The sequence below is a fragment of the Sciurus carolinensis genome, chromosome 19 (assembly GCF_902686445.1).
Source record: "Sciurus carolinensis chromosome 19, mSciCar1.2, whole genome shotgun sequence".
NCBI classification, from domain to species: Eukaryota; Metazoa; Chordata; class Mammalia; order Rodentia; family Sciuridae; genus Sciurus; species Sciurus carolinensis.
The window spans coordinates 1069348-1094149 of NC_062231.1; the positions used below are offsets into that span (position 1 = coordinate 1069348).

Below are 24802 nucleotides of genomic sequence, written 5' to 3' on the forward strand. Positions count from 1 at the left end.
TGGACACAAACCCAAATAAATACAATTTTCTCATACTAGACAAAGGTTCCAACAATATGCAATGGAGAAAAGATAGCCTCTTCAACAAATGGTGCTGGGAAAACTGGAAAACCATATGCAATAGAATGAAATTAAACCCCTATCTCTCACCCTACACAAAACTCAACTCAAAATGGATCAAGAACCTTGGAATCAGACCAGAGACCCTGCATCTTATAGAAGAAAAAGTAGGTACAAATCTTCAGCTTGTTGGCTTAGGATCAGACTTCCTTAACAGGACTCCCATAGCACAAGAAATAAAAGCAAGAATCAACAACTGGGATAGATTCGAACTAAAAAGCTTTCTCTCAGCAAAGGAAACTATCAGAAATGTGAAGAGAGAGCCTACAGAGTGGGAGAATATTTTTGCCAACCATACCTCAGATAGAGCGCTAATTTCCAGAATCTATAAAGAACTCAAAAAACTCTACACGAAGAATACAAATAATCCAATCAACAAATGGGCTAAGGAAATGAACAGACACTTCACAGATGAAGATGTACAAGTAATCAACAGATATATGAAAAAATGTTCAACATCCCTAGTAATAAGGGAAATGCAAATCAAAACTACCCTAAGATTTCATCTCACCCCAATTAGAATGGCGATTATCAAGAACACAAGCAACAATAGGTGTTGGCGAGGATGTGGTGAAAAAGGAACACTCATACATTGCTGGTGGGGTTGCAAATTAGTGCAGCCACTCTGGAAAGCAGTGTGGAGATTCCTCAGAAAGCTTGGAATGGAACCACCATTTGACCCAGCTATCCCACTCCTTGGCCTATACCCAAAGGACTTAAAATCAGCATACTACAGAGATCCAGCCACATCAATGTTCATTGCTGCTCAATTCACCATAGCCAGATTGTGGAACCAACCTAGATGCCCTTCAGTTGATGAATGGATAAAGAAACTGTGGCATATTTATACAATGGAATATTACTCTGCAATGAAGAATGATAAAATTATGGCATTTGTAGGCAAATGGTCGAAATTGGAGAATATCATGCTAAGTGAGATAAGCCAATCTCAAAAAACTAAAGGACGAATGATCTCGCTGATAAGCGGATGAGGACATATAATGGGGGTGGGAGGGGTTAGCATTAGGTTTAGGGTTAGGTTTAGAGTTAGGCTAAGGAGAGCGGTAAGAATGAAGGAAAGAAGGACTGTATAAAGGGAAAAGGGTGGGGGGGTGGGGGGGAAGGGGAAAAAAAAGAAACATCATTACCCTATGTAAACATAAAAAAATAAATAAAAAAAAAATAAAACAAAAATGATATTCAGTGTAAGAAAAAAAAAAGAAATTATCAAAAAGCAGTTTTACTGATAATCATAACAAGTAGGTTACTTTTGAGTTTCTCAGAGATAAAAGATGATTGTGTCAGCTCTATTCTTCTGCTTTTTTCTTTTCCAATTTAGTTTAGACTATTTTAGGTTATAGTTTTTCAGGTTTTTTGCCAGAATATAGGGGTAAAGTTCAATGAAATCATAAGAAGTAAAATTTAAAACAACCTTCTCTTCTAAAGTTAACAATGGTTACAATCTTGTAACCATAGAGCTGAAAATGTATGATAAATTTCTCTTAAGTTGAATATTTTTAGAACATCTGCCATAAGATATATTTATAAATATTTTAATAAATGATGGCAATTCCAATAACTTAAATCTTTGAAAGTAAGCAAGTTGCAAATAATTTATGAATATTTATAAATTTCAATTGGGTGTTTGATCCAAATACTCAGCATACAGAAAAATGAAAATAACTAGGTTAAAAAATTAAAAAACAAGGCTGCCATAAACACAGGGATGAGGTTAAAATTGTTCCCCAGATATTTTGAAGAACTATCTGGATCTAGATATCCAACCATGTTAGCACTTACTCTGCTAGGCACTGAAGATAAACACCATGAGATATTCTCTGACCATTATTATTAGAAAATGTCTTGTCATAACAAACACAGAAGTTTCTGTAAAATTTAAGAAATAAAATATCAAGTACTTTTTTTTTTATCTTTCTAGATGAAATAACTTGAATGGAAAAAAAAAACAAAATAAAACTAATAGATATGTGGACTGCTGTGGATGAAATGGAAGAAGACAACATCAATTCTGTAACATCCTTTGTCTTGGACTGGCCCAAAGTGAACTACCTGGTCACTTTAAGGTGAGAACTGCTACTTTCCCTGTATTTGCCTGACTCCACAGCTGAAATAAGGTCTGGGAAAAGAGGAACCTTTTATTCAAATTTTGTTTCTATAATGTTTGAAACATTTGTTTCTGAGTTTTTTTTAATACCTTTGAAACACATCCAACCAAAATACTCACGCACCTTATGTTTCTCTGTTAGACCTCTGGATTAAAATCCATATGAAAGTCATGTGTCAATATAAGGAACTCTTGGAGTCAGTTTGGTTTTGACAGTGATTTTAAAAGAGTTGAAAATACCAAAACAACTTGAAGAAAGGAAACTTAGAAATATGAGTATAAAATAGATTGGTAGGATCTCTAGGAAACTGCTTCCTCTAAATGCCCTTTTTCTAATGGATTTTTGCTTGTTTTACACATTGAGTTTTTAGACCTCATCAGTCTTTTCAACTTTTTAAAACAGACCTTTATTGAGGCAAATTTTATAAAATATTATGATTATATTTGAATAGTTCATATTATATGTATTTTGAGCAAAATAGTTTTTAGTACACCAATAAAATGAATATTACAAAATACTCAGTTTTCTGAATTGTGTCTCCAGTTTTGATTTGGTACCTGTATAATGTATCAGTGAAATCCAAATTTAGATTTTGGTTGAAAATGAGTTTCCCAAGTAATATTACTACCTGGGATTGCGGCAAATGTATAAACACAGAATATTCATATTTGTAATCTGAATGTGTTCAGTTAGGACTTTTGACTCATGGTGAGCATACCAAATGCACACCTGTCTGTCCCAACTGCAGTATTCATTTTACACTCAAAGAGTTAGTGTTCATCATATGCACTTGAGGATTTTTATTATTATTTTATTCCTATTACCACCATCCTGCCTGGACAAAGTCCTGAAGTCAGATAACTATAATAACCCAAACTGTTATTCTTCCAACAAAGGTCAGGCTTGCCACTAAGTTCTGTAATGCACTACTGACCTATCACATGCTATTTTATGGTTTTTTATTTTCCTTAATAATTCAACTATTATTAAGTGGAGGGCCATGAATTTAAGCCTGGAACTGTGTGAACCTAAAGATCATATGCAGCATGCTAGCATACTCATTCATACAGCACAACTAGTTTATGAATTCATGTACAAATACCCTTACTGTCCATGAAGATTATCTTTCAGGTAGGGACAGTGGAAAATGGTATAGTTGATTTCTGATTGCTGTCTGTGTCAAGGGTTTCTGAAATAACCCAGTGGACCCTAGTATAAGCATACCTCAAAGATACTGTGGATTTGATTCCAGACCACTGCAATAATGTGAATAGCACATTGAAGTAAGTCACACAATTTTTTGGTTTTCTTTTGCATATAAAAGATGTTTATACTATATTTTACTGTACTAAGTGTGCAATGATGCTATCTTACAAAAGTATGTACCTTGATTTAAAAATTCTTCATTGCTAAAAGTTGTAGCAATCATCTGAGCTATTTTAAAAATGAAACTATTAGGTATGTTTGAAGCAGGTTTTACAAACCTCCAAATAGGAAATAGATGTAATATATGAAAAGCACAATAAAGTAGATGGTAGTAAAATGAGATATCTTTGTACTGAAGAAGGCCTACCTATGTCCAGAGAAGCCCATTCAGAATTAACTCGGTTGTACTTAGAAAATAAACACAATTCTAATTTAGAAACTTGAGAGTAGAAAACAATCTAATGAAAGTTAAATGACAAAAAAGAACATGCACTTACTTTGTTTATTTCAGGATCTCAAACTTGATGGGGAATTGTTTCCAGATAGTTGCATAATGGAACATCATTCAAAAAATAATGTTTTAAGAGTGATTGAAAATGAACAGAAAAGTTAGAGGCTGATGTTACAAGAGAACTAGACTTCAATATTTGACATTGATTCTCTTAAATGAGAATCAGGGTAGACATCCTCAGATTTTCTTGGCAAATGTTTTAGAAAGAATATTCACAATTACTCAAAAATAACTTAGAGTTCCAGACAGAAGGTGAATTGTTACCAGAGAATTTAGAGGCTATGTTGAAAAAAGCATCTGTTTGTATCATTATTCTTTTCCATCATAATTTTTCCCATCATATTTTCTCTCCATTATATTTTCCATATCATATTTTCTTTTCAAAAGCAAATTTCTATAGATATTATCATTTCATGTTCTATAAATATTCTTAAAATTAAAACAAAACAATTTCAAATGAGGAATGAATAAAAATGGATCTCCCTTGGATCCATCCAAAGACATTTAGCATAAGTTAAAATTGATCCTGCAGTTTTCCCTAGGAGGCATTGTTTACTCAGGGTCTCCAGAACATAATTATTCCAGGTTTACAGCTCATGTGAAAAACTACATCACAAGAACAGTCTTGCTTTCATCTTATTTAGATTAGCAATTTTCAAAATGTTAGTGTTAGCATTTATGTGGTTTAATTTTTCTCTTCCCCTTGCTTTGATTGCAGTTCTCCAGAGCAAAAGGACAAATGGTTCTCTTTCCTTCAGAGGTATTTTCTTAGTATAGTTATTTTTAAATTTTAACATGTAGTAAGTAAATTAAAAACTTTAATACCTTCCATCTCTTTCTGTTGTCTCCAATCTACCACTTGACGTTTCTTTAATATGTCTATCTATTGAGTTTCCATAAACATGAGGTTTTCTGTGGAGTACCTCAAAAATCAAAGATTGACTATATCCCTATCATTGAGCATACAGACTAAAGTGCTCAACTTAGGATCATGGGTTGGACCCAGAGTCCTTCACTCTTTTTTTCCATTTTCCTATCCCCAACTAATGAAGAAAAGCTAAATGAAAAGTGTTCATTGCTTTTGTTTGATCTAGTAAAGTATCATGTGTTGTCTTCTTGTACTTATAAGCAAGATACCATACCCCTTCGAGAAAACAGGGAGGCTTTTAGAATACAACATCATGCAGATGTGCCTGAAGCTTATCATTCTCAAGCCTCATATTACCTGGATCTTCAATTCCATTATTGTTAGCCCTCACTCCTAATGTCAAAAAAAAAAAAAAATGGTGGGATATAGTTTCAATCGAGAGTGCTTTGCCCTTGCACTATATCTATGATTTTTATTTGTTTATTTGTTATTTGTTTATTTAGAAACAGGGTCTAATTAACTTGCTGGAGTTCTTTATTATTGAGACTGGACTCAAAGTTTTGGACCCACCTTAGCCTCCTGAGTCACTAGGATTAAAGGCATGTGTTACCACATCTGACAGGTACTAAAATTTTACAAAGCCTCTTTTAATCCATAACATAATCCATGTGATGAGTCATTCATATGTCTTTAAAAATCGCTTATGAATATACTGTAAACCATAGCAAAATCCATCTGACTTTGTTTTCTTTTGGGTTATCATTGCATTTTATTAGATACATCAATGTAGAGAAAGAGAAAGACTACCCAAAAAGGAGTTTCATCAAAATATTCACCAGGGACATTGGAAATTGTGTCTAGGTGTTTGTAAGCCAGGAAATTGAATTCAAAATCCCTGCATAATGCAGAAAACTCCATGACTACAAAGAGAGACAGGCAGGCAGGAAGGTAGACAGTGAATGTGCTTTATAAGAAAGTGTTTAGAAATATGATGGAGAAACATTTTCCAGGGTATATGTTTGTGTACAAGAAAACTAAACTCTAGAGAAAATGGAACAAGATAAATTAGTATTAATTTCAATATTTAGCATTTATGCTTAGAAAAAATATTGCTTTTCAGTTATGTCTTTCTTATCACTAATGTGAATGTTTCTCTGAGACCTTTTCAACAGAAAAGAGAGAGGCTTAAAGTTACATCCACAGGAAGGTATTACCTATTACCATAAAACAAGTGTCTCCAAACATCTCACATCTTGAAAGTAGTTTTGAAAAGTTCTTCAATCTTTGAGATTTTGTGGATTGAATACTTGCAGATAAAAAAGTGGATGATCTGGGAGAGATATTTTAATGGATTAGACTGTTTATGCCAATCATATTGTTAAATAAATATTAAATCTTTAACCCAAGTTATTATGTATAATGTTTTGATGAAGTTATGGTACAGGAACAAAGATGTTATCATTAAGGAAAAGATGGCAATATTTTTATAAAACTATCAACTGTTATACTTTACAGCAGCTTGAAATCACATGGAATAGTTTTGTTTGTGGAAAATATGTAAAGCAAAAGAGTTATGTTTCAACAGAAGTAAAAGGTTATGCAAAAGTTCTGACCAATTCCTGAGAGCAAGATGCTATTGTTTGAGCAAAATACTCAATTTTTAAAAGTTTGAGACTACAAAGTTTTCATATAGCACAGTAGAAATAAAGTACACATACCTCAATTAAGATTTTGTGGCAGGTGTTTATGTTATGGAATTCAAGGAAAAATCCCTTTTTTTAGGCACATCTTTTATGTCTGAAAACTCTCAATTTGACAAGAGCTGTGAGCAGGTTGGGGTGCTCTGCTTTTATCACTGAAACCATGAGTGAGTGAAGAATAAAGTGACACTATTTTGCTCTCTGATACAGATTCAATGGCAACAGTCTCTTTCAGGGAGTTCTGTTTCCAGAGAGTTATTTTCCCAAATAGGAATGCATGCTTGGAAAATATGTTCATGTAGTCTTTTGCTTTTTTTTTTTTGTGCACAACTTATGAGTTCTGCTAATATGGAACAGAATACTCATATTTCTACTTTTGTCTGTCTTGTTATTTGTTTGCTAGCCAAAGAACTCTCCCTACTGAATTGCAATTGGTTTTCTCTCCCAGAAAGTCTTGTAGAGAAAAATATATTTCATGTAATTATTGCCATGAAAATATATACCCAATGTTAAGAAAAATTATCTCAGAAACAAGGTAATTTGGAAGATAGATTCTTCACTATAGACTCCATGAAATAGTTTCTTCAAATTTCCATGAAACTTCTATTTCAACTTAAGGCTGTGTATGTAACATTCCTTTGTTACTCTAGTAGAAGGCAGTTTCTGGGTTGGGCACTTCAAGTCTTCCCTGTTGGTTGGGCTCTGAGTTACTTTTGCATAACCTTTGGACCTACATGGAACATTTTAGAAGTCAATGCATTTAAAATGCTTTTTATAAAAATTAAAATTCAGTTAATCAATAACTTTTGGAGGCAATTTGTTTTGTCAAGAAATTGGCCTAAATGAGAAAAATATTATAAAAGAAGAACATGTAAATTATCAGTAGATTTCATGTTGCTTTGTTTTTATATACTTTCTGTTTATATCATTTTGTGACCATTTATTCTGCTTTTATGTACCATGTCAACTCTCTTAAGTCCAGAGCCCTAATTGCTAATTTATTTGACAATTATCTTATGTAAAACATATGTGCATAGCCAATACATTTTAGGTAGCATTGCACTGTATGCACTGTCTTTGGGAATTCTGTGATCTCTGTAGATACCTCAGAATTCCTTTTGAGTTTGCTGCAGATTGTCCTTCTATTTTCAATTTAGTTTAGCACAGAGCTAGTAAAGCTCACCTTTATAATGACAGAATTGGAAAAAAGGAATTGAGTTTTTTTTTTTTTTTTTGCAGAAGTGACTATTATAAAGTCAATTTTATTTTATTTTATTTTTTAAGTGAAACTCAATATGACTATTTCTTTTTTTTTAATTCATTCTGTTATTTTTCACCTTCCCCCCACCTCTCCCACCCCTATTTTCCCTCTATACAGTCCTTCCTTCCTCCATTCTTGCCCCATTCCCTACCCTAACTCTAACCCTAACACTAACCCATCCCACCCCCCCATTATGTGTTATCCACGTATTAGCGGTATCATTCGTCCTTTGGTTTTTTGAGATTGGCTTATCTCACTTAGCATGATATTCTCCAATTTCATCCATTTGCCTGCAAATGCCATAAATTTATCATTCTTTATGGCTGAGTAATATTCCATTGTATATATATATACCACAGTTTCTTTATCCATTCATCAATTGAAGGACAACTAGGTTGGTTCCACAATCTGGCTATTGTGAACTGAGCAGCTATGAACATTGATGTGGCTGTATCTCTGTAGTATGCTGATTTTAAGTCCTTTGGGTATAGGCCAAGGAGTGGGATAGCTGGGTCAAATGGTGGTTCCATTCCAAGTTTTCTAAGGAATCTCCACACTGCTTTCCAGAGTGGCTGCACTAATTTGCAGCCCCACCAGCAATGTATGAGTGTACCTTTCTCCCCACATTCTCGCCAACACCTGTTGTTGCTTGTATTCTTGATAATCGCCATTCTAATTGGGGTGAGATGGAATCTTAGGGTGGTTTTGATTTGCATTTCTCTTATTACTAGAGATGTTGAACATTTTTCCATATGTTTGTTGATTGCTTGTATATCTTCTTCTGTGAAGTGTCTATTCATTTCCTTAGCCCATTTGTCGATTGGATTATTTACATTCTTGGTGTAGAGTTTTTTGAGTTCTTTATAGATTCTGGAGATTAGTGCTCTATCTGAAGTATGATTGGCAAAGATTTTCTCCCACTCTGTAGGTTCTTTCTTTGCATTGCTGATAGTTTCCTTTGCTGAAAACTTTTTAGTTTGAATCTATCCCAGTTATTGATTCTTGCTTTTATTTCTTGTGCTATGGAAGTCCTGTTGAGGAAGTCTGGTCCTAAGCCGACATGTTGAAGCTCTGGACCTACTTTTTCTTCTATAAGATGCAAGGTCTCTGGTCTGATTCTGAGGTCCTTAATCCAAATTGAGTTTAGTTTCGTGCATGGTGAGAGATATGGGTTTAGTTTCATTCTGTTGCATATGGATTTCCAATTCTCCCAGCACCATTTGTTGAAGAGGCTATCTTTTCTCCATTGCATATTTTTGGCCCCTTTGTCTAGTATGAGAAAATTGTATTTATTTGGGTTTGTGTCCATGTCCTCTATTCTGTACCATTGATCCACCTTTCTATTTTGGTACCAATACCATGCTGTTTTTGTTACTATTGCTTTGTAGCAGAGTTGAAGATCTGGTATTGCGATACCCCCCTGCTTCACTCTTTCTGCCAAGGATTGCTTTAGCTATTCTGGGTTTTTTATTCTTCCAGATGAATTTCATAATTTCTTGCTCTATTTCTGTAAGGTACATCATTGGGAATTTAATTGGAATTGCATTGAATCTGTATAGCACTTTTGGTAGTATAGCCATTTTGACAATATTAATTCTTCTTATCCAAGAACATAGGATATCTTTCCATCTTCTAAGGTTTTCTTGAATTTCTTTCTTGAGTGTTCTGTAGTTCTCATTGTAGAGGTCTTTCACCTCTTTTGTGAGATTGATTCCCAAGTATTTTATTTTTTTCGATGCTATTGTGAATGGAGTAGTTTTCCTAATTTCTCTTTCTGAAGAATCATCACTTATGTATAAAAATGCATTAGATTTATGTGCATTGATCTTATATCCTGCTACTTTACTGAATTGACTTATGAGTTCTAAAAGTTTTCTGGTGGAACTTCCTGGTTCCTCTAAGTATATAATCATATCATCAGCAAATAGGGATAGTTTGAGTTCTTCTTTTCCTATTCATATCCCTTTAATTTCTTTGGTTTGTCTAATTGCTCTGGCTAGAGTTTCAAGGACAATATTGAATAGGAGTGGTGAAAGAGGGCATCCCTGCCTTGTTCCAGATTTTAGGGGGAATACTTTCAGTTTTTCACCATTTAGAATGATATTAGCCATGGGCTTAGCATAGATGGCCTTTACAATGTTAAGGAATGTTGCCACTATCCCTATTTTTTCTAGTGTTTTGAGTATGAAGGGGTGCTGTATTTTATCAAATGCTTTTTCTGCATCTATTGAAATAATCATGTGATTCTTGAATTTAAGTCTATTGATATGGTGAATTACATTTATTAATTTCCTGATGTTGAACCAACCTTGCATCCCTGGGATGAAACCCACTTGATCATGGTGCACTATCTTTTTAATATGTTTTTGTATGCGATTTGCTAAAATTTTGTTGAGAATTTTTGCATCGATGTTCATTAAGGATATTGGTCTGAAATTTTCTTTCCTTGATGTGTCTCTGTCTGGTTTAGGTATCAGGGTGATATTGGCTTCATAGAATGAGTTTGGTAGGGTTCCCTCCTCTTCTATTTTCTGGAATACTTTGAGAAGTATTGGAATGAGCTCTTCTTTAAAGGTTTTGTAGAACTCAGCTGAGAAACCCATCTGGTCCTGGACTTTTCTTTGTTGGTAGGCTTTTGATGACTTCTTCTATTTCATTACTTGAAATTGGTCTATTTAAATTGTGTATGTCCTCCTCGTTCAGTTTAGGCAATTCATATGTCTCTAGAAACCTGTTGATGTCTTCGAAATTTTCTATTTTGTTGGAGTATAGATTTTCAAAATAGCTTCTAATTATGTTTTGTATTTCAATCGTGTGTGTTGTGCTATTTCCTTGTTCATTCCAAATTTTATTAATTTGGGTTTTCTCTCATCTTCTCTTTGTTAGTGTGGCTAAAGGTTTATCAATTTTGTTTATTTTTTCAAAGAACCAACTATTTATTTTGTCAATTTTTTGTCATTGTTTCTTTTGTTTCAATTTTGTTGATTTCAGCTCTGAGTTAACTATTTCCTGTCTTCTACTACTTTTGGTGTTGGTCTGTTCTTCTTTTTCTAGGGCTTTGAGCTGTAGTGTTAGGTCGTTTATTTGTTGAGTTTTACTTCTTTTATTGAATGTGCTCCATGAAATAAATTTTCCTCTAAGTACTGCTTTCATAGTGTCCCAGAGATTTTGATAATGATGTTTATTTGTTCTCATTTATCTCTAAGAATTTTTCTATTTCCTTCCTAATATCTTCTGTTATCCATTCATCATATAAGAGCATATTGTTTAATCTCCAGGTGTTGGAGTAGTTTCTGTTTTATACTCTCATTTATTTCTAACTTCAATCCATTATGGTCTGATAGAATACAAGGTAGTGTCTCTATCTTCTTGTATTTGCTAACATTAGCTTTGTGGCATAATATATGGTCTATTTTAGAGAAGGATCCATGTGCTGCTGAGAAGAAAGTGTACTCGATCTTGGTTGGATGGTATATTCTAAAAATGTCTGTTAAGTCTAAATTATTGATTGTTATTGAAATCTATGGTTTCTTTGCTCAATTTTTGTTTGGAAGATCTGTCCAGTGGTGAGAGAGGCATGTTAAAATCACATAGTATTATTGTGTTATGGTCTATTTGGTTTCTAAAATTGAGGAGGATTTGTTTGACATACACGGATGAGCCACTGTTTGGGGCATAGATGTTTATGATTGTTATATCTTGCTGATTGATGCTTCCCTTAAGCAGTATGAAATGTCCTTCTTTATCCCTTCTGACTAACTTTGGCTTGAAGTCCACATTATCTGAAATGAGGATGGGTACCCCACCTTTTTTGGTGAGTCCATGTGCATGGTATATTTTTCCCCATCCTTTCACCTTTAGTCTATGGGTATCTGTTTCTATGAGGTGAGTCTCTTGCAGGCAACATATTGTTGGATCTTTCTTTTTAATCCAATCTGCCAGTCTGTGTCTTTTGATTGATGAATTCAGGCCATTAACATTCAGGGTTATTATTGAGATATGATTTGTATTCCCGGTCATTTGGTTCATTTTTAAAATTTTATTTATTTATTTATTATTTTGACACAACTTGGTTCTTCCTTTATTTGACAGTTCCTTTAGGATAATTCCTCCCTTTGCTGATTTGCCTTCTTTGTTTTTTATCTCTTCCTCATGGAATATTTTGCTGAGAATGTTCTGTAATGCTGGCTTTCTTTCTGTAAATTCTTTTAGTTTTTGTTATCATGGAATGATTTTATTTCATTGTCAAATTTGAAGGTAAGTTTTGCTGGGTATAAGATTCTTAGTTGGCATCCATTTTCTTTCAGACTTGAAAAATGTTCTTCCAGGCCCTTCTAGCTTTTAGTGTCTGGATTGAAAAATCTGCTGATATCCGTATTGGTTTCCCCCTGAATGTAATTTGGTTCTTTTCTCTCACAGCCTTTAAAATTCTGTCTTTATTTTGTATGTTCGGTATTTTCATTATAATGTGCCTTGGTGTGGGTCTGTGTATTTGGAGTCCTATAAGCCTCTTGAACTTGATTTTCCATTTCATTCTTCAGATTTGGGAAATTTTCTGATATTATTTCATTGAATAGATTGTTCATTCCTTTGGTTTGTTTCTCTAAGCCTTCCTCAATCCCAATAATTCTCAAATTTGGCCTTTTCATGATATCCCATAGTTCTTGGAGATTCTGTTCATGATTTCTTACCATCTTCTCTGTTTGTTCAACTTTGTTTTCAAGGTTCAATATTTTCTCTTCAATATCTGATGTCCTGTCTTCCAGGAGTTTCATCCTATTGGTTATGCTTTCTATGGAGTTCTTAATTTGGTTTATTGTTTCCTTCATTTCAAGGATTTCTGTTTTTTTTTTTTAATATCTCTAACTCTTTATTGAAATGATCTTTTGCTTCCTGTATTTGCTCTTTTAACTTTCGATTGGTGCCATCATTCAATGCCTGCATTTGCTCTTTCATCTCATCGTTTGCTTCTCTGATCATTTTAACTATGTATGTTCTGAACTCCCTTTCTGTCATTTCTTCTGCCATGCTGTTGTTGGATTTTATTGATGTAACATCTAGATTTGTTTGGGGCATTTTCTTCCCTTGTTTTCTCATATTGTTCAGGAATCAGTTGATCATTAAGATATTTCAGATTTCCTCTATTAACTTATAATGTCCCTGAAGTTTGCTACTATATCCCCTCTTATCCTTCAGTAGCCTGAAGTCTTGGAGGAAGTTGATAATGTGGTGCTCCACAAGGAAGCTGCCTGTCTAGGGTTGGTGACCCTCAGGTGGGGTATATTCCCTGACAGTGGGCAGAGGTGCCTCCACTTGTTGAGCAATGGTCATCCAAAGGGGAACTAGGCTGCAGGCTGAGGCAAGGCCTGTTTGTGTCTGTGTCTCTGGTTTTACTGTCCTTGTGGGAAAACCTTACCCGGCGGGGAAGACTCACTCGGTGGGGAAGTCTCACTGGTCAGTTCCCCTCCTAGAGGTTCCCCTCAATCTACAACTACCACCTGGGCTGGGCTGCCTTCCTCTGCAACGTTCCCAGGGGCCTGGACCTACCTCCTGCGCCTGGGAGCTTCACCCTTCACAGATGAGTCTCCTTAGGCTGCCTCTCCTCAGAGAATCTGTCCCGCAGTCCTGGAACCTTCGCTTTGACCCTAAGTGTGTCTCTGTGTGGCTCTTCCACCAAGAAGCCCCTTAGGTCCTGGGACCCTGCTCTGCACCTAATGGCCTGGCTATGCGGCCCCTCCTCTGAGCCACCACCTGGAGCCCCGTAGTATAGCTCTGAGTCCCAGAGACCCACCACACACCTCTTCCTCCAGACAGCCGCCCGGTGTTCCGACGCAGTCACTAAGAGTCCAAGCAACTCACTTTGCGTCTCCTACTTCTGCCAACTGCCCATAGCCCTAGGCAGTCACTCCGAGTCCATGTGACCCGCCCTGTTCCTCCTCCTCCTCCTCGGGGCAGCCCCCCAGGTGTTCAGGAGCGGACACTCCTGAGACCAAGCAACCCACCGCACTCCTCCTCCAGGCAGGCCACCGGTGTTCAGGAGTGGTTGCTTTGAGTGCAAACAACTCACCACTTGCCTCCTCCTCTGAGCAGCCACCTGGAGTTCTGATACAGTCACTCCTAGACCAAGCGACCTGCCATGCTCCTCCTCTTCCTCCGGGCAGCCCCCCGGTGTTCAGAAGCGGTCATTCTGAGTCTAACAGCTTGCTGCGCCACTCCTCCTCTGGCAATTGCCAGTAGCTCTGATGCAGTCACTCCTCGACCAAGCTACCCTCCGCGCTCCTCCTCTTCCTCCGGGCAGCCCCCGGGTATTCAGAAGCGATCGCTCTGAGTCCAAACAGCTCGCCTCGCAGCTCCTCCTCAGGCAGCCACCCAGAGCCCCAGTGGTTGCTCTGAGTCCAAGCGCTGTGCTGAGCAGCCACCTCTACAATGTTCCCAGTTGTCCGTGTTTACCACTCTGGCGGGGGGAGGGGCGTCTCGCCGGGCAACTCTACTTCACAAAGTTCCCTGCGTTCCGGGACTACCGCCCCATCCTGGACACCTCCCCAACAGGAGAGACTCACCCGGCTGCTTTGTGTTGGTCCCAAGTCTCTCGCTATCTCCTCTTTTGAATCCTGCATCCTGGAGCAACATGAAATGCAACCGCCCTCTAGTCCGCCATCTTGAAACCTCAGGAATTGAGTTTTCTAAAAATTTTTTTAGTACCTTTTGTTAGGACTTTCAATTTTCAATCCTAAAAGGTTTCAACAACAACAAAAAAATCTGGGTAGCCACAGTAACAGACACATAGAAAATACCCAGTTAACAATTATGCTTTAAATATATCTAGTGACTAATTCTTATTTTGATTTTACCTCAGCTGCTTTTATAACAAATAAAGACATAAACTTCCCCACTAGAAAAAGAGCATTCAGGAAGAAATATTATATAGTTTTCTCCTTTTCTTATTCACATTGCATTATGGAAATACAGTAATGGAAATTAAACAGAGGAACATCTTTGAGTGTTATGGATGTGTGATTGGGAGTAGCCTTTATGTACTCTCTTCAAAAATATTTCATCTTCTTACTCAGTTAAGCTCCTATATTTTGTGAATCATACATCATAAGAAAAATACATATTTTATTAAATGAAATAATGTATCAGAGAATGAGTATCTTATAATCAAAGTTTTATGTTCTACTTAAGTCCTATGCTTTCCACTGTTCACAATTAAAATTAAGATTTGTTCTTGAATGATTATTCATTGATTATTTGTTCACCTGTCTGAAAGTCATTATTTATAGCTGTACTTATTTTTTTTTTATACTATAGAAAGAACTCAGGTACAGCAAGTGAAGTTGTCAACATGTAATTACCAGTGCTAAGGATAAATGTAAGTTACCTTGCTGGATATTCCTTTTTTGTTTTTGTGGTTCTGGGGATTGAACCCATGGCCTTGTGCTTGCAAGGCAAGCACTCTACCAACTGAACTATCTCCCCAGCAGATATTCTTAATGTTAAAGAGACTGTGATAAATTAAATACAAAGTAGTATTTAATAATTTAGTTGTAAATATTGTCCCTTTTATTATTGGACAAGTCATTATCAGAGATACTAATGATATTGTATACTTAAGAATTTACTCCATAGTAGAATTTTTATATAAATAACATTTGACATATTTGGTGGCTGCAGGTTCTGAGGATGAAATGATTGATGCCTCTAGTGAAAAAAAAAAACAGTTTTGATTGGATAATGGACTTGAAAAACATTAATATAAATAGCATAATCTTCCTGGTTATATTTGGCCTTTGCTTCTTTTTCTTTTTTCTGAGGCAGAAGCAAGTCTAAGCCATTTTAGTGGAAAAGATGGAGTATTTGAGGATGACTGAGGGGTGAGGAGATTGAAGTTTGTCTCATTGCTTTCCTTATATGTTATGAAAACAACACAAAGTCAGCACTTATAGTAATAGGAGTGACGTTTAGAAGACTGAAAAGTAAGGAAAGTACTTGAACAACATTATTTCTTCAGAGAGATTATTGTTATAAAAATACAATGACTATGATGGGTTATGACACATTTATGATATGTCGTAGTATTATTGACTGCATTTACATTTGCACTTACACAATCCTATACTAAGCCCTTAAGAATTCAGGGAAACCAAACTTTGGAATATGGCTTATTAGCAAAATTTAGTAATGTATTTATAGTATAATTAATTTTTTTTTTCAGTGCTGGGGATTGAACCCAGGGCCTTATGCTTGCGAGACAGGGACTCTACCAACTGAGCTATATCCCCAGCCAACTATAATTAAATTTTATATGAATTCATAAACCAGGCACATCTGCATTGATTTCTTACCTAAATAATTATATCTTAGTAGAGAGTGAATAGTTTGGGATAAATCAATTGAGCTTAATCAATATATGAATCATTTTATCTGTGCTTTTCCTTTAAGCAAAGGGAATGATCTGCTAAAGCCAAAAGTATGACTTTAATTAGAAATTGTAACTCCTCAATTATACTGGCTCTAGGGGACTTTTATGGTATTTCTAGATACTACATAAAAAGAAAAGATTTTTATGAGATTTTTCTTTCTCTTTGACGAGGGGATAGAATGGAGGAAGAAATGACAAATTGTGGAATGGAGGGGCAAATAGAGGTCTGTATGGTATTCTCTGTAGCCAGAACCTTCCATTCTAAAGGCAGTGCCATGGTTTTAATTAGAAGTCAACCATAGGATATGAAATATTGCCAAGAGCATTAACTATCTCTGTTCCAGCTTTGTTTAAAACATTTTTAACCCTTCTATAAGATTCATCATAGTCAGTGTGTATTAATTTTATTTCTTTCAAGTGGGATCTATATTGTTCAAGGTTTAAAAATCTGATATCAAGTGAATAATTTTATTTTTTTCTATGACTGGGCCTATCCTCTAGATAGAATTCTTGTCCTTACTCTTCCCAGGACTGAGCTTATCCAACCTAAAGCCATTGCACACTGATAACTACCTATTTCCTAAAAGCTTGTTGGATATTTTTCTTTACATGAGACACAGCAGTATTTATGGCTTTCTGGACAGCAAAGTTGCCTTTGAAGGGTCATATTAGAGGTTAAGTCTAACAGTCTCTGAGAAATCCAGAGAGATCCCAGAAGTGAGAAGTCTACAAATAGATTAGCTTTTGAGAAATAAGAATTTTGTTTTTTCCTTTGTGAAAGGTTCTGAGAGTGGTGTCGAATTCTGTGGGCTTACATAGTGAGAGTCCAGTTTTATACAGTTTGTAGTTTTCTAGCCAGGACTGGGAAGAAAAAAATGTAGGGTTCCCAAGTTCTTTTGGGGAATGAGAGATGGGTTGAAGAACTCAGCACCAGTGTCTTTAAAAAAGCCATGGCAACCCCATGAACTTGAATAGCTTTCATATCATCTCCAGGTTTTCCTTTCTGCAAAGCACAAAAATGCCAAACATATTCTCCTCCAATACCAGACAGAAGGTCTACAATGAATTTTAATTGTTTTTTCTCCAAGGGCTCTGAGAAAGATTGTCAGTTGTGAATTGATTCTGGAAAAGAAGTGGCACCATACTCACTCATTGGCAAGTTTCTGTAAAATCTAAGATAGCATTTTGTTTTAATTATAATTCTAAGTATATTAAAATTGGTCCTAGAGTCCTTAGCTTAGATAATATTAAATTTAAATCTCTTGTAGTATGAATTTAACAAATATCTACTAAGACTTCACTGTGTGCTTAACAATGATATCTTTTCACTTAAGTAGCTAATGGCATAGTTGGGAGAAGAAAGTAAAGTTTTCTCCTTCCTTTTTCAATCGATACTAAAACTGTCTCACCAAGCTGTTTTTTTAAAGAAATATAAATTTACATTAAATTTTACCTGTAAATTTGATTTTCACATTCAGTTATTGAATTCCCTGTTCACTTTACTACCTAATACTATGTTGGCTCTGTAGAAAATGATTTTTAATTCAATCATGACATCTTAGTTGATCAATCATTATGGAACAACTATCCTGTGAACAGAATTTCCTCAGGAATCATAAATAAATAAAACAAAATTAACCCATTGTGATTCTTAAGATCTTCACTGACTAATTCACCAAATACTACATTGCTAATCAATTTTACTATTTCCTTTTGTTTTTCACTGTGGCCAAATTTCACAGCATTTATTTCAAGAAATAGTTGATAAATAGGTTACAACTCACCTTATTTCAATTTTTTAGCTAACAGATTTCTTGATATTTAATTCAATTCAGTGTAATTAACAGATATGGAGCAATTAAAACATGGGATACTATCTGTAGAATATTTTTTTTTTCTGGTACCAGGGATTGAACCCAGAAGTGCTTAACCATCAAGCCACATCTCTAGTCCTTTTTATATTTTATTTTGAGATATTGTCTAAGTTGCTTAGGGCCTTGATAATATGCTGAGGTTGATCTCAAACTGGTAGTCCTCCTGCTTCTGCCTCCTTAGGTACTGAGATTATTGTTGTGTGCCACAACTACTGGATTTGACAGCTCTTGAGATCAGGACAACAATCAAAATGATGACAATTTGTTAAGAATTTTAAAATAAATTTAAACAGATATTGTGCAAAGTATATTATAAACATTTCTTATAATCCTTTAATTTTCAATTATGTTACTTTTGTATATTCCACACTGTTTCAAGTGATCTGAGTAACCTAAAACCAGAATTTTGTATAAAATATTTCTGTGCATTCTCATGCTCAGACTTGGAATATAGAAAATCATGAAGAATTGAGCTGAGGGCAAAATTGACAGCATTTTAGATATCTTATTTTTCAATTTTGTTGGAAAAACAAATGAAAATGAGAGTTTTCATCAAAAGTCAGAGGTATACTTAAAATAATTATTTTATTAGACTAATTAAAACTAGATAGAAACTCCAGGCTTGCAAACTTTATTGCTAGACTTTACAGAAATTTCATGGAATATAATATTAATGAGTGAATTTTATTTCTGTTATGGAAACCATTTTTTTTTGCATTTAGCACTGAAAATTAAAACAGTTACTATAGGGGAGGAGGCCAGAATGGAGGAAGGAGTGACTGTATAGAGGGAAAAGAGGGGTGGGGGAAGGGAAAAAACAGAATGAATCAAACAACATTACCCTATGTAAATGTATGATTAAACAAATGGTATGCTTTTACTCCATGTACAGAGAAACAACATGTATCCCATTTGTTTACAATAAAAATAAATTAAAAAATAAAAGTTACTATAAAGAGTAAATATGAAAACAGCTTCATATCATATACTATGCCTTGTAGAAAGAACAGTGAGAGTTTATGAAGTTACATTCAGCTGTAAGAATTGAAAAGAAATTGCCATCTAACTAAAAATTCTACAACATGAGAGTATTTGTGTATCATACCTAGAGGCAATTTGAGTACCAGAGAGAAAAAATCATATTTTGTTCAGATTTCAGAGTTTAGTATTTCTAGTTTGTAAATCTTACTGCATCCATTTCTATGTTTTGAATCCTCTGCAGTCTTCCTTGGGATGATTACCTGTGAAAACCAGATTGTAGCAGAGAAAGAAAGGCAGAAATCAAGTCAAACTGTATGAATATTCTTTTATAAAATAAAAAATTAATTATAGATGGACACAATACCTTTATTTTTTTTTTTGAGGTGCTGAGGATCAAACACATGGTAGTCAAGCACTCTACCACTGAGTCACAAACACAGTCCCAGTTCCAGTGTTCTTGAGTAACTGCTATATATATTCATAGAAATGAAGAAATGTCCTTTCAAGAGAAACATGCTAGATAAGAGTGATGCTTCACCTATATAGCACTTTGTTGTTGTCATTTAAATTGTGTTAGCCACTAATATTTACTCATAATGCTTTTGTTATTAGTAAATACTTTAAATCTTTGGATTTGAGATCATGGGAAAACATGGATTTGGTAAAGGTTTACATATCTACTACTACTATTATTACTATTATTATTATTATTATTATTATTATTATTATTATTATGTTTGGTGCTGGGGATTGAACCCAGGACCTTGTGCATGCAAGGAAGCACTCTACCAACTGAGCTATATCTCCAGCCTACATATCTACTTATTGTCAAAGAAGAAGCTAGAACACTTTTAAATGCTCTTCACTGAGAAAACAGAGCCAACATTAATGCAGCTCACAAACTGATGTGAATACTCATTCCACAAAAGATATTTTTATAGAACTATTTTTTCTTCAGTTACACTTAGTCCTCATAATAGTATGTGGGAAGGACTGTTGCATTAGGTAGTTTTCGCCAACTGTAAGAGTGTATATGGTGGAAATTCAGGCAACAAACATATTCTTTACAGTAAAACCCAAATAGTAAACTGCAGTACATTTTGGTTTGTAGCAAACTTAGTCATAGTACTAGCCACCATAAAGTCTTATGTATAGATTTTTCCCTTTTATAGGACACAAATATCCCTATGGAATAAAAATGTGCACTCTTCAAGACACTGCACTCTGACACAGAGATTAAAAGTACTGCACCACCACTTCCAACCATCTACAGTTCTTCCTCATGGAAGAGGTTCACCCTAGAATGCAGTGCCAATTTATCCTGAAACTCAGGCACCTGGCTGTGTCTCAAGATTCAAATGGGAGTTTGCTTTTCCTCCTTTACAAGAACCTTGCTTTGGCACAAGATTTCCTTCCTGAGCACAAATTTAGTACAAAGACAAGGATCCCAATTTTCATCCTGATGAAGTACTTTTTCTTTTGATTTTTCTAGTGTTTTAAAAGGAAAATGCTGAAGATTTGAAAGAGTATGGTTTTAAAAGTAAGCAATAAGCATGACTTCTCTATAAGTAGCAGTAAGTAGCAATATAGTCACTCCCTTTTTTTCTTCAGCTTTTCCTTGCCCATAGCAGAGTCAAAGAAGATATAAGTGCTTCTTTGTACTAAAATACACTGCCCTGTGTGCTCCCTGAAGTGTTCACATTAGATAAAGGAAGTTACCCATTGATAGGTATCAGAAGACAGTGAAGTCTTACCTGGATACTTGTACTGGTTAGTATGTGAGCATTAACATGCTTTCTAGAGAAGTCTCTTCTTAGCTGAATAATCTAATACACATTCTGTGTGAAATCTCTCTTTCTTACCCATCCCATGGATTCTTACATGGTAAGGGTGGTGATCAATGAAAGAGCCCCATAATTTACCATACTTTTGCTCTTCCTTAAAGTATGCAAATATGACTTCTTAAAAAAACAAAAGAAAATGGATACCAACAAAAATAAGTGTAATTTTAAAGAGAAACAATTTCTACATCTGCATTTTTCACTCTGAACCACCTAAAGGATCCAGTGAACAGTGTCATTGTGTTTTGCAATTGAGCAAACCTGGGCTCAAGAGGGAAAGTGTAGACCTTGCAAGGTCATTGAGGACAACTCACTTTCTGCCACATGTCAAATTATGGACATGATCTGAGTGCCAGATGAAATTTCAAAATATTTTGTCTTCCTTTGACACAATTGATGTAGTATTAAAAAAAAAAGTCTCATACTACTTCTAACTTTATTGTATAATGACACCATTTTGTGGAAAAATTGTATCTAAACTTAAGGAAAACTGACAAATCACCATTCATTGTAAAGTTTTTTTTTTTATTTGATTTAGGTATTACACAGTATGATCCTTTAAAAAGGATCCTTAACTGGAACTTTGGTATGTGCTGCATCTATTTCCTGCCACTCCGACACTTGACACGGTCTGTTGGAATAAAGGACTCAATACTTGACACGGTTCTGTTGATCATCCTCCCTCTTGGGGGCCATAGGCGTGGCATGTCTCCATGTGTAGTTGCTTTTTAATATTAATAATCAATATATTATTAAAAACTTATTGGAAAAAACATTGGGAAGGTTTTACTGTATTGGGACACAAAATAGTGCAAAATAAAAAATCTGGCAGTAGTACATAGATAAAATATATGAACATAAACAATTTTAGCTGTGCTAGAGTTTAAAGGAGGCTGTGATTACTTTAGTATAATAATAGTTGTATAAAGAGGCATTCCTCTGAACTTGGATGCAGTGTTTAGTCTTTGTTGCTTTCTTAGTTTCAATAGTTGTTCCTAGAGATACTTTACATAATAAAAACCTTAAGGTTAGTCATAAATATAATTTGTACTTTTCCTATGTTTAGTCTAATTCTTTGAGAATCAGAATAAGATTGTAGTCTGCCATTATATGATATTAGAATATACTAAATATTAACTATAATTTGATTTCTTTGCCCTTTAATAATAGTAAAAGTTTCTCACTGTTAAACACTGGAGTTCATGGTGGGGGTGGTTTCTTAGAAAATCTAGTGATGTGCTTGTTCTGAAGGTTGAAGGCTGCCAGATCATTGTGCGCTCAGTTTAGCTGAGAGGCGAGGTTGTTTTATTCTAGCTGGTAAATAAGATTGTTTTGTTTTGGATTGCCATACAGAGAAAATGGGTACTTTGAGAAGAAGCATAGATTGTACTTTTGAAGGTTTTTCTTGTTTTAAAATAAACAAAAATGATATAATCATTACTAAAGAAAAATATCTATAAAAAGACTGGCATAAAAAATAAAGACAGATTCAGTCTCAAAATACTTGGTGTCTCCGGGTGCTGTTTCTCCACCGCACCGATGGCTCCCATCCACCTAGGATCCCTGAACCCTGCTAGAGCTGGATGCTGGCAGGTATGATTTTTTTTTTTTTTTAACTATTGCCACATTGATTCAAAATTTTAAGTTTGGAGGGACCAAATAATTATAACTGCTCTCTTTGCCCTTTGTTCATTTTCTGTTCACTATGTTTTTCTTTCTAGAAGCCCAGATTCCTTTTTACTGCAACCTCCTGTGCTCTACCACTTTCTCCATCGACTAGTGCCATCACATCTTTATTCTTGCCTCCATGCACAACTTAAATCCTATGTTTATCAGGATAAGAACCCTCTTGCAGATATATTGCTTGATCCTCCCTAATTTTCTCTACATCTGAGAATATCTCACCTCTTGTTGAACTCTAAGTACTCCTAGAGGAAATCATACAGCAGAAAGGCAGTTTGGAATCAATAATGTTCAAGCTCAAAAGGCAACTCCATATTGGCTGGGCTGTCTTAACTATGTTTTTCTAAGGTAGTTTCCAATTTTTTCAATTATGCTTTATACACATCCCCCAAACTTGCACAGATAACTTTACCATGTTCTGTTGTACTCACCTCAAATATTTTACACTCCTGAAGATGTTATTGGGTCATTTATCAGGAACCTCTTTTCCATTAATCTCCAGATCACTGTTCTGCTAGCTTAATTGCAAGTTGTTCAAATCTGCCCACAAATATCTGATCTAGGTGTTAACCAGAGATGTAGGCAGAAGTTGTTCACAAAACTTAGGGTTCTTACTATTATATTTTCTTCTTTCTGGCATTCCCTCTTTTCATGAGCTATGACTGTCACTATCTTTATTTTCTAGTTCTGCAAGCCAGCCAGACTAAAGGATTCTCTTCAAATATCGGCAACTCCTTTGCCCTTTTCTTTCCTCATGCTAAAAAAATGAATGAAGAAAAGACCCCACACCCCAGTGCCATGCCATTGCCTTCTTCCAAGTGTTAAACTTTTACCTGTATTCTCTATCTTAATTTAGTCATTTTTTGGTGACCCAATGCAAAATTAGTTCCTTTGTCCAATGTTTTTAATTTTTATCTGTGCTTTTGTGCAGGGGTAGGGAAGAAGAGGAGTGGCCCAATTTAGAAGTAAATTTTAAAATGTACTCTTTTATATTTAAATGGTGTGAAAATCCATAAACTTTCATGTTGGATTTAAACATTTTGACACTATGGCACGGTAAAAGCATAATGCCTACCTATTTCATTTCCCTTAACTCTGCCTATTTTGCTAATAACACTTTTCCCCACATAAGCCCTTTCTCACTTTTAGTGTAAAGCACTGTGCCAGATGCTCATTGCCCCAGTTTCACTTCCCTCCTTCCCACTGAGTAGATGTGGCTTACTTTCTTCTGGCTGCCTTTGATGCTTTCTTCCTCCCTGATGATGTTTCATCTACTCCTATATCTGCTTTTATCTTCACCACTACTAGTCTTGCTCCCTTCACTGAAACCAGTCTTGATTCCCATATGAGTCACTGTGAACAGGCTAATCTCACTCATATTTGTGGCTTTCCATGCTGCCTTCAACATACTTTCTAAAATTGTGTACTGAAAAGATATGTGAGAGATTTTGCAGTTGTAAAGGAAGGGAAAAATAATCTAGAAAATTAGTCCTTTATCTCCATTATCAGTAGTAGAGTGAGAAATCAAGTAGTAAACATTGCTTTTTTCTGGAGAACAACTTAATACAAACAATACTTCTTCTCATTTTTTCCTCATCTTGCCCTCTTTTTTTTTCTCTCTTTCCTTTCTTCTTCTCACATTGTTTTTTTCCCACTCTTTAATTGTGAACTAATCCAGTTTTCAACATTTTTACATAGCTAGTCCTAGTCCTATCTTCTATAATGGGAAAATATTATGTGTGGACATGAAGCACTTTATAAAATTGTTCTTCTTCAGTAAAATAAACTTCCTTTTGCCTGTGAAATTTTGGGAGATAAAATCAAGCAAACAATTCAGTGAAATCCCCAAAAAGGAACATGTAAGTTTCTGTATGATTTATAATATAATTATAATTATAATGTAATGTCATAGATTTTCTTTTTGTTAATAATGAACTGCTATAAAAATTTTGCATCTTTCAGCCACTGTAATAAACATATACTAAAGTAGATATTGCAGAAGTAAGGATAAGTGAATTTCACTAGTTTCCTTCATTTTCAATTTTTCTGAGATTCAGAGTGGGATATTCTTAGAACATTTATCATAATCTGAGCCAGATGCCATAGTTTGAGCACTAATTTGGACATTTCACTCATCCCAGCAAAATCTACCAAGCCAGAACAGCTGTTTGGAATGCCTCTAGCAGACATCTGTGAGGATAAATATCTA

At 35.1% G+C, this 24802-nt stretch overlaps 1 long non-coding RNA gene across 1 annotated transcript; it reads left to right on the plus strand.

Moving 5' to 3' along the window:
• The first annotated feature begins 2063 nt into the window (after positions 1–2063).
• Positions 2064–17369, plus strand: LOC124971121 (uncharacterized). The gene is made up of 5 exons (XR_007106291.1): positions 2064–2204; positions 4682–4723; positions 5335–5453; positions 15104–15164; positions 17303–17369. It is a non-coding gene; the product is annotated as an uncharacterized LOC124971121 (long non-coding RNA).
• The last annotated feature ends 7433 nt before the right edge of the window (positions 17370–24802 follow it).